The following is an 11,811-nucleotide window of genomic DNA, read 5'->3' on the forward strand; positions in this document are numbered from 1 at the left end:
CGCTCCGAGCAGATGGAACAGCTCAGCTGCAGCTTGCCAGCTGCTTCAAGGTCGCACGGTGCCGGTGGCCTCGAACTGCCGACCTTGTGGATGTTAATCTTCAGGCAAATGGAGGCTCTACCCTCCAGACCAGACCTCCTGCCCATTTTATTTCACACACATGACTTATTGATGTGTACTCTGAGGTTTGTGTGTCAGGAAAGGTGATTACAGAAAAGCGGGTAAGAACAATGATAATTACAATCTGTTTTTGAGAAGCTGCAGGTTGTCCCTATAACACTAAATATTTTGCCCATATGCATTGACTTCTTTTTCAAACATTATTAGTATTATCCAAGTCATAATTTTCAGCTTTATAGCTCTAGCAGGCCTTTCACTAGGCTTAAAAGATGGAAATAACATTATTATTGTGCAGTATATCATTTTTGTCTGTAATAATGATTCTATCTCTCTCTCCCCCTCTCCCCCTGTGTGCACGTGAAGCCTTGAAAACAGAGGTACTTCAGACCTGGGTCACACCATGTATTTCTTTTAAATAACCTGAGCAATATATAAGATTTACCTCATAAGAGTGACACCTAGAAGGCATTTTGTGGGCAGGAGAAAATGACTCCTAATGTACCTATAACCAAATCCTATCCTTTCCCCTGCCATAGCATGCAGCTGTGTCAAAACAGGCTGCGCTGTGTGCATAGGAGTTCTCCCCACAGCTACATGCACGTTTGAATCCGTGTTTACAATGCCATGAAGTGCATATGACTGCTGGAACACTAGTCCCAGCAGCAATATGGCCAAATAGGATTGGGCCATAAATGCCATATGTCAAAGCAAACGTGGTGGGACAACTACCACGGGGCCTGTGTTCACAGTTCTTATGGGTGGAGCTAGCCAACAAAATGGACTTTTGAAGACTGAAGTTTCCTGAACTTGTAGACTAGTTAGAATAGAGAACCACATCACTGAGTGTATTCACGCTAAATCCTTTTTGTGATGTAATGATTTTACAGCTGGACTCTCCCCAGGTTTTGTTTCTCATCCACTTTTTCACCACTTGCAATAGTTCCCTCCACTTTGTTGTTGTTTACAGTCCATTCTAGGAATAGCTTTTCTATTCAGTACTTTGCTCCTGTGATTACCAGATACATACTCTGATCATGCTAATTCTAGAAAATGCTAAGAACATGAAGCTATCTGGCTATCTTGTCATTGCAAAATTGTTCAGAACTTTTGGAAATAAGTTAAAACTTGAATCGACATAACTCTAAAACATTGAGTTGCCTTTTGTTTATTTATTCACTGGATATATACTCAGCCATCTGGACTGAGATTTATTAGTCAGGCAGCCCAGTCTTTCCTAGTGCCAGGGCTATAGAGCCGCCAAAATGGCAACCACTGCATCCAATGGGGCAGGGAAGCAGCACCAAGTCTTCTTGGGATAAGGAAACAAATGTTCCCTTACCCCAGTGGTCCCTAACCTGTGGTCCGGGGACCACAGGTGATCTGTGAAACCCTAAGAAGTGGTCTGTGAGGTCATAGGAAAAAAAAAAAAAAGATTATCACCCTTGATCACCTCCAGTGTCTCACCAAGTGAGTGCTCCCCCAAGCACCACGGAAGTGTCAGCTATGGCTGTAAGTAGTCCGTTCTCTGCTGGTCCAGTGCTTGCTAAAGTGCCAGCTGCAAGAGGGTCCATTCCCCACTGTTTCAGTATTGTGTGGAGGAGCGCTTACTTGGCAAGATGCTTCTCATGGACCACAAGAGAGGAAGGAGAATGGACTCTCACAGCTGGCATTTCTAGTCTCTTGCAGAGTGCTTCCCCCATGGGCTACCAAATTGAATTGATTTTTTGTGTGGTGGGGATGGAGGGGTTTGCACGTGGTCCACTACAATTCCAATGTTTGCCTCAGTGGCCCACAGGCTTCTATAGGTTGGGAACCACTGCCTTACCCTGTGCAGTGGCCAAGTGTCCCCAATGGGTCTCCTAGGATCTGTACGCACAGAATGAAGGAGACGCATGTTGGGTTTCCCGGCCCGGGAGGGGGGTTATGATATGGCAGCAGACTCTACTGCTGTCTCTGACCTCATCCCAGTCCTGCTCCTCCCCTCCTTCTCCCTCCCCTGCCCTTCCTCACCCAGTTCTGTCCCCTCCCTGCCCTTCCCCTGCCCTGAAAAGACCAGCTAATGGCCGGTGGTAGTATTTACAGCTAGAAGCCCTCGCCATTCGTCCTCTGGCGCCGCAGCTCCACGCCAATGGTGCACCAGTTCCTCTGTTGCGAAAATGCCTTACAGTACTTTTTGCAACAGTCAGGCCTGCAGCACTGGGGAAGCATTGGTGCCACAGCCTATAGGATTGGGACCTCATGCACCTGGATTAGATGGGCAGCCCTTGTGGCTGATTGGGTGAACCTAAAGGCTAGAAAACCTCATCCACTTCCAATAATACAGACACCTTCTGGACTAAGCAGCTGAGTAATGTACATGCAAAAAAATTAAATTAGCTGACATGAATTTTTTTCAGAATGTTTTGATTATAACAGTGTCCATCCCTATTTATTTATTTATTTTATTTATATTCCGCCTTTCTCCCCGAAGTGCACCCAAGGCAGCTAATGTACACAAAAAGCTGGCATTTGATCTGTTTTCTGTATAGATGATCAAAAATCTCCCACACTATTTATCTCCCCCTGTCTTTAAAAAAAAAAAAATGTTTCAACTCTTACTGAAGCATGTAGGCATTCCTCTAATATTCACTTAATGGATCACAACAGCACAATGATAAATATATTTTAAATAGCCAATACCTATTAACTAACTAGAATGCAGGTTTCACTCATTTTCTCTCTCAAAAATTACCTTATTGCTTCCTGATGAGATGAAGTAGGTCATTTTTCACAGAACTGTAAGAAGCCCCTGCTGCGCTGGAACCATAATTCGGATAGCAGTTTGAGGAGGTTTTCTTAAAATATCAGTGCAGTTATGGCAATGTCATAATAAGAAATGAATCAGAATCAGCATAAACACATTCATTAAACAGAGAGTTGTACAGGTCGCCTGGCTTATTAATGAAAAGATTGTTTGCCTAACACACGCACACATTTGAACATTTGGAATGACAGTAATGGGGGAATAACGCAGCAACGGGGGAATAACACAGCAACAGTATCAAGAATATTTCATGCTAGAAATGAGGTACGGTAAACACATACCAAATTATGAAGTGCTTATTAGAGGTGTTACATTCTTATTTATGGCTGCAGCACTGTTCCAAGTTTGGTAAGAGATACCACTTTATCTAATGTGTCACTTTCAACCTGCTGAGCCAAATTCTAAACCTGACCTGAGTTAAGCTGGAGTGCTTGATATTATGTACACATTTTCTGGGTGTCCAGAAATGTCTTTGGTGGTGCGGAACAAATATTTGGAATGCATTTGTAGATGTGGCCAGTTAAGAGTGATCATAATTTTAGCCTAAAAACAAAGACATAAACGGTAGACTAGCAGCCCAATCCTACTGAAATCTCCCCTGCCGATGCAGCCGCACCAACATTGAGCACACTGCATCAGTGTGCAGGGGGCAGTTGGAAAGAACTTTTGTTAACCTACCCTGTGGAAAGCCTCCATGTCTGCTATGGGATTCCTCGAATCTACTGCTGTTTAACAGGCATTAGTCTGAAGCATGTAATAGAAGTGGTAAAGGGACACTACAGAGATGTCCTTGAGGCATAACTTGATAAAATAAAATGTTTCAATTAATGTGGTCTAACTTTTCAGCAGAAATGTGAAACAAAGAATAATATTCACGTATGGAAAGAAATATGGAGAAATGAAGAAATTTGATGAAAAAAGAATTATGAGAAGATATGCTGAAAAAAATTAGAAAGAAAAGAGAAAGAAGAGCATGAAAGTTTAATAAAAAAGGGAAGAGGGTCAAGTATGGTAGCAGTATGTGCTGGAGACAAAAGTATGTTAGGAGACTACAACAGAGTATCAACAGTGGTGGATAGACTAGCAAATGGTGGTGGAAGCAGGAAGCAGAAAAGGATGACTTGATTGGAATAATTCATCAGAACAATCAAGTCTGAGATTGATTTTAGAGATATGACTTTTTAAGAGAGGGGTTGCATGAGAAGGAGATAATATGGCTGGCAAGCTCTCAAGTAAAGGTTTTTCTTCCCTTTTAGGAATTCCTATCAGGTAGCCAGAAAAATATATAATTTTCCAGGTATGATGCTTTCTGCCGATTTAGTAAGGAAAGGAAAGGTGGGGACGATGTGAAGGCCTCCAGGGGTGTCTGTGATCTGGTCATTTTCTTGCTATGCATTTCTATTCATTTCTGCATTCTTGTCCCTTCTCCCCTGGACTTGGGCATCTCTTTAGCCTTCTGTCTCGCTTTTAATTCAGGATCACTGCACAGGTAATGTGCATCAAAGACACTGCGTGAAACAAAGACATGAAGCATGGGAGGGGAAAAACAAAAAGGGACTGAGTGATGCAGGGAATGCACGATGAGGCTAGCAAGAGTGAATTATATCATGGTGATCATATAGGAGGCTGGGATTGCATTGGTCTGCCCCACTCATCGAGACAATACAGCAGAAACACCTCAAGCCCTCAAAAGAATAATGCTGTTAACATTTTAGGAGCAGCCTATGTGTACCAATATTGTAAAACTGATACAGTACTGTATTTTTATTGTTGTTGCTGCAAAGAAGCAACATGTGAATTCCACTCGCTCACTGTCTCTGACCATTTGCCCACCACTGATGCAAGATATTGTAATGTGAAGGCAAACCAGTGGTGTGCCTGATTTGCCTGACTGGGGGCAAGTATTGAAGGCACATCAATATTACCAGCCTTTTGCCACAGATTTTATTACCTGGTTAACAACAACAGGTGATGGCAGCCCAATCCTATCTCTGGCAGTGCTGCTGGGTCAAGTGATGCCAAAATGGCTACCGCTGCATCTAGTGGCACCACTGGGCCTGCAGTGGTCTCCTCAGTCTATGCTGGCTATTTTGCCTGTGCAGATTTGAAAACCACTACGTCGGGTTTTGCAGCCAAACACAGAAGATAGGATATGGCAGAGCCCTCAAGGCCTTCACCGCTGCCTGGAGCTCATACCGTGCTCTGGGCAGTGTCTGTCCAGCACTGAACTCAGTGCCAACTGGTGCTGGCCTGGTGCAGATGCTGATCTCTCTCTGGGTGTCGCGGACATGCCTTACAGCACGTTTGTAACACCCAGCAACACCACTGAGGTTAGATAAGACTGGGTCCTTAATAGGACAGGGAAGCTTGGAATCAACAGAGGGTAGGATATAAGAACTGGATCCAAAAAGGGTGGTAAATCATCAGACCCTGTAGCTGCCAATTCAATAGCAGGTTTCATAGCTGCAGCAGTATAGTAGGCTCTTTTCATCCAGAACTTCCCTAGCACAATCTGTGCAACAACAGACCCAGCACTAGCTTTGTTTCTTCTCTCAGATTAAGAATCTTTCACTCCAATTCCTCACAAAGCCTTCACCAGCCCTCAGAGACCAGCTTCCAGGCTAACCTCCTATCTTGGCTTCTGACTTTCTGAATCCCTCCATTTTATAATCTCTCCTTTCTCCAGCTAGGCCTCCCCGAACCCTTTCCAGACCTGTTGCTGGTCACAGCAGGGGCCATTGGGAAATGTAATCCCTATACACGTGGCCAAAAAAGTTGTCTTTCTCAAGAGAGCTGCCATCTTGCACCGACTGTATTTTTGACTTGCAGCTCCTCCCTGCAGCTGAAATGCTATTAGCATGGGAATTGGAAGGAGACGCACATCTGTTATTCATTGAGGAACTCAGGCAGTTGGCTCTGCTCCTAAATCTTGAACAAAGTGTCCAGCGCTCACATGGCAATACTTTGCTGCATATAATGAATCCGTTTAATTTAAATTATTTTACAAAAGGGAAAAAGGAGAATGAGTACAGGGTGAGAGCATCTGTTTAGGATCTAAACTCCCCCTCCTCTGCTCTATTTGCCTTCCATAAATTTACTTCATCCATCATCCAGGCCAATGCTTTGGTTACTGGAAATGGTACAAACATGTGGAAGTAGTATAGATAAAAATGCAATGGCTGGAGATTAGTGCAGCTTCCTGTTTTACTAAGTTTTAACACTGAACAGTTGCCGCAGTGTAGTGTCAAACAAAAAGTGACAGTGAAAATCAGAGCTGCTGAGCTCAGTAGTTGCAGGCCACAGTTCTTGTCTCTGTTTTAGTCCAGTGCAAGGGCAGTGGCGCTACCTGTGAACAAGTTTTGCTTCTTTGGGAGGGAGGTTGTCACTGGGTTTCTAGAAAGTAGATGAGGAGGTGGAAGGGGGAACGTAACAACCCTGGTTATAGTTCCAAATCTTCCTAGGATGACTGCTGTAGGTTTCCTTAAAGTTTAAAAACCTGTTTCACTGGGGTGGAGCAGGGATCTCCCAGTGGCAGACCTCCCATTATATTTGATGAGGCAAATGTCCTGGGCACGAGCCTTTAGGACCTCGCGGAAGCCTCTCTGAGGCTCCCAACCGGGTCTGAAATTGTGCTTTTGTTTTTCTGGAAGCACAGTTTATAGCATCAGGGAAGCCTTGGGAAGCTTCCCCAATGCAGCCTGGAGTTGTGCAGGCCGTGAGCCTCAGGTGAGTGGGGGGGGGGGGAGGCGGTGACAGCCCACAGGAGGGCGCCATCGCAGACCTTTGCCCTGGGGCGCGGGAGGTCCGCCACTGGGATCTCCTGCTATTTGAGATCCCTCTGGGTAACATAACCTACAAAGCATGTATTGCTATGAGACCATTTACCCATACAGTGCAGTGTTATGAGCAGAAGTTTTTTTTTCTGTTGGACTTTAGCTTTAGCCTGGCAACTACATGATCATCCACTTAGTGTTACCACCACCCACCATCTGCTTAGCATAGTCAAAGCTCAGGAATAAGACCAGGCTTTCTGGTCAATGATGACATTTCTGGGATTTCTCAGTGCCTGTCATTGTAGCATGAGAAGGATCAGGGATCCTAATGCATCCTTAGGTCTTTTCTCACTACTTTTTTTGGAATGATGTTACTGTCCATATATTGACAGAAAATGGATTGATCCATGATACTGCATGGGTCTCCTTGCTCTAAAGGTGCATCTCAATGGAACACCACACCCTCCTGCAGTACACTGGTATGCCTAGGCAAACATTTGAGGAGTCACTGGTATAGCTTGGTATGATGCAGTTGATGACAGGACACTTGCAGCTTTACTCAGCTGTGCAGAAGAGTGAATAGAGACCCTGTTCAGATTATGAAGTGGCAACCCTATTAGTGAGCATACGAAAGGGCACGTAATTCTCACATATCCATTATTTTCACTCATAATGCAAATGTTTAAACTGGTCCTGTGTGAATATACAGTGTAACACAAAAATAGTCATATCAAATCAGGTCCAGGCTCAAAATAAAGATCCTGGTCTTCCTTGTTAGTTACATATGGACCATGGCCTCCCATTTCATTCTAAAATTTTCTCTTTCAATAACTAGTGTTGATGTAGACATTGTAAAGTTCTCTCACATATCTACAGCTCATTAAATTATAAACTCCATACATTTGCAGCATGCATATGGATACACAGTCCTGTAGAAATATTCTACAAGAATATGGAGAATTGAAGCTTTCCTTATCCAGCAACTGGAAACCTCAGTTGCACACCCCATTCCTCTTTATGGGATTGTTGTCAAGAGTGGAATAGTGGCGATGTCTTTTATTCCCCCCAAACCATTGGTGTGTAGATAAAAGAGTTTTATTACTCTTACAGGATTTCCATTCTTCCTTCTAAATAGTCTGCAGTAAGGCAATCTATATATTTGGTGCCAGCTGCAACTTTTAAAATGACTGACATGGGAAATAGTTCATCATGCTGTATCCTGAATCATACATATCTGATGACTAGCCAAGAGTTTCATAAGTCTCTTGAGCTCTTTCGTTCTGCTTTCCACCCATCAGTACTTCCACATGTTTGCACTGATTCAAGTGACTGAAGAGGGATTAGAGGTGATAGACAAAGCAAAGGTGGGCTCTGCGTTACTGTGATGCCCCAAAGATTTGATACGGAGGTAAGGCTGGATTAATCATTAAGCTACATCTGCTATAACGTTATGGTCCATGGCAAACTTAGCAAACTTTGCACTCATATAATTTTATGGCAGCCTTGCACACAACCATTTTTGGCTGGGTATTCTTTGACTTTTTCAGATTGGAGCCTACCCATGGTTTTGCCGTGAGTACAATTTGCCTCACTATCACTCAACTCGCTATTGAAAGCTTCATAGAAGTATACAACATTGTGGGTTGTGCTCCTGACACTCATTTGCTAGGGGCCCCAAAGTTAATCCAATAGTTTTCTTTTCCCTTTTTTTTATCCCACTGTTGCATTATAACTTCTGAGCTCTGTTCAGTAGTTAGCCCTCATGCATTACTGTATGCATGATTGTTCCTTAGTAGTGCTCCTGGCTTAGCCTCATCCCTACTGATGATGCACTGACAAAGCTCTGCAGCCTGTCCTCTCTATGGTCAGCATTTCTCTGTAGAGATTTTCCAGTGATTTCTAGCCTGCAAAATTGGCACTCACAATTAGGGAGGACCTCTCTCCATGCTCAGCATTTGTTACTGCAGATAGACACTGCTCACAGGGAAGGTGTGTGTGTGCACGTATGCATGGGAGTGCAGCTTCCTAGTGCATTATCAGCAGGGGTGGGGCAACACCAGGCACATGACCAGGAAGTCCTCACATGTACAGGAACATGTGAGGGTTAACTTCTGAATAGGGGTACTGAGATGCTGATACAGGGCCCAATCCTATCCAATTTTCAAAGGCTGGTGCAGCCATGCCAATGGGGCTTGCACTGCATCCTGTGGTGGGAAGGCAGCTGCAGAGGCCTCCTCAAGGTGTGGGAATATTTGTTCCCTTACCTTGGGGCTGCATTGCAGCTGCACCAGTGCTGGAAAGTTGGATAGGATTGGGCCCACAATAAACTGAAAAGAAACTTGGCTTCTTTTCTTCCTGAATATTCCTTTAAGTAACCAAAAAACATGGCTGTGAGGTTCATTGACAAGGACATCAGTAATCCAGGTAGAGATGGACAGCGACTCAGATGACTTAGTAGTTGTGAAAACACATTTTTTTGCAACTCATACAGACTCGAGCCACACATGTCAAAAACTTGGGCACTACCCCGGGACTCTGGCATTTTACCCTAAAAATGAAAGACTAGAATAGACTTGAGTCAAGGCTTGCTTTTGTGTGTGTTTGCTACTCTGTTTTGAGTGTGTGCTTGCTTACTAGTTTTTTTTTGGGGGGGGAGGGGTGCTTCCGCAGCTTGACTTGCTCTTCATAAACAAAATAACTTGAAAAACAGCTCTGGATGATGGCCGCCATTATGACTCATGGGTGACTCAAGTCAAGGGGGGTGGACACTTGGGACCCAACTTGAAACTTGGTGCTGTGGCTTTGGCACATCCCTGAATACAAGCATTGAACAGAGGCTTGTCAAACTTTAGTGCTGGCCATAAGCTGAATTAATTTTTTTTTACTTGTTTGGTTGGAAAAAAACAGGAGGCTTTTTGAGCATGGGACAGACCACAATAGATGCCTGCTGGACCGCAAGCAACTTGGGTCACAAACTCAACAAATCTGTTTTAGAATATCATCAAAAATGTGGGATATGCTTTCCTCCCCAAGTTATATATATTTTCTATTTTGCAAACTTATTTTTAAAACCCCAAGAGCATCCTGCTTTTAATCATAGTTCTACGTTTCTCATCAGCCCACTTAATTCCCAATGCCTCATCAAGCTTGCTGGTCACGGAATCGCTTCAAATTCCACATATATTGAACCCTACAATTATAAAAGCACTATAATAATATGCTAGGCAAAATATGGTTAATAAAATCTATTTTACTGAATAAAGAATTTCCGAAGAAATTACGATACTTAGAACAGAGAGTGATGGGTTTTCATTTTTCCAGGTTTGGAAGGAGGGAATCCATGAGAAAAGCATGATTAAAAATGTTATAAAAATGAGATCTCATTTCAGCTTCCTATTACACTGGGTTAGCAATACATTCTTGAGTTCAGTTCTTAGAAATGCTGCCAACCTGTTGCACTGATTGGAAAGAAGACATTTTGCTTCTTGACTGGAAAGCCTCTTGAAACAGAGATAAGCTCAAGATTAGTGTGCATAAGAAGGCATTCTGCATTTGCAAAACACTCAGATCTGGAAAGTTGTTTCTTGTTAACCAAATGTCATGTTCCCTGTTATTATTTTAGTCATTTAGGGCTGCAATCCTATACAGAGGACCTTCTCTCAATGGCATACCCAGAGGGGGCAGGGGGTGTAAATGCCCCAGGCACCAGGAATTTAGGCACTTGGGAGGGCGGCACTGAGACCTGATCCCCTCCCACCACCACTTTTATTTGTGTGTGGTCGGAACCACGTTGACAGTGGCTGCACTTTTGCAGTCACTGTTGGTGTGGTTCTGTGCTGATCTGAGGGCTGCCCTTCTCTCCTCCCCTTTCTTTAAAGGGGAGGATAGGAAGGCAGCCCTCAGAATGGCCAAGGGGCTGCCTTGGCCAGAAGCAACATGTGTCTCCTCCAATTTCAGAGAAGGCGCACACTGCTTCACGCTCCAAAGGAGCGGTTCGTGTCACTCCTAGTGGCATGGACAGCTCCTTTGGAGCTTTAACGTGCCACTGGCAGGTGCCCAGGAGGTAGATGTCTTGCTTCCAGGGCACCTTCCAGTGGCGCAAAAAAGTTCAGTTGGAGCCTTCTGAGCAACTAGAAATGGTGCGAACAGCTCCTTTGGAGCCTGGGCTCCCTCCCTCCTTTTTTCAAAGGGGGAACAGTGTGGTGGAGGTAATTGCAGTGATGGTGACTTCCAGATTGGGGGCAGCAGGTGAATAAGTGGCCCCAGTGGGAAAACCGCCAGGACCACCACTGCCTTCACTTTACTGGGTTCACTTTACAATAAAATCACTTTACAATGGACTCTCTATAGTAAAACAAGGTTCATTATGCAATAAGTTATTCACTTTATAATGGGTTCATGACTGCCATCAAGCGAAAGAATTTGTCCCTGTCCTCAGCAGGTTGTAGAAACGTTAGGCCACCTTCTTCTTCATTCTGCTTCACAATGAGGCCAGAAGGAAATGTCTGGCTCTCCAAGTTCACCTTAACTCCCTTGCTGAGGATTTTGCTATACTGCAATTTTTATTAACCTCCTCTGATTTTGACATTGTTTTTCAGATAGCTAAATTTATCTTACAAATTGTGTTGACTAATCTGAAGCGTGCCCCTACTCGTTGAAGTGCTTGGTTTATAGGTGTCATTTGTAATCTGCCACGTTAGACTTGTGCACATCTGTATGTTCTTTGTTTGTATTTTCAATAATGCCCAATAAAGGTGTCTGAATCTGACTGCCATCAAGAAGACTTTATGGGTGATAGATAAGTCAATTAGTGATGTGAATGCAGCTGTTTGGTAGCATCTCAGCCAATAGCAGCATTTTTAACATCATGGCTGTGTGTTGTGGGGGGAAGGATGCAACTGTGTAATTTGTGTTTTATAATTACACTGTAAAAACTGAGAACCATGACCCCTAAAGACCATATTATGCATCTTTTAAATCACCATTTAGAGATGGAAACAGTTTTTTTCTGTGACAGAAACTTCAACTTCTCAGGTCTTAGAATGAACTACCCCCCCCCCCCAAATGTGTTATTGGAATCACATTACAATATTTTCATAATACAGTAGTGTCCCT

This window comes from Tiliqua scincoides, chromosome 3 (assembly GCF_035046505.1).
Source record: "Tiliqua scincoides isolate rTilSci1 chromosome 3, rTilSci1.hap2, whole genome shotgun sequence".
In the NCBI taxonomy this organism is placed as follows: domain Eukaryota; kingdom Metazoa; phylum Chordata; class Lepidosauria; order Squamata; family Scincidae; genus Tiliqua; species Tiliqua scincoides.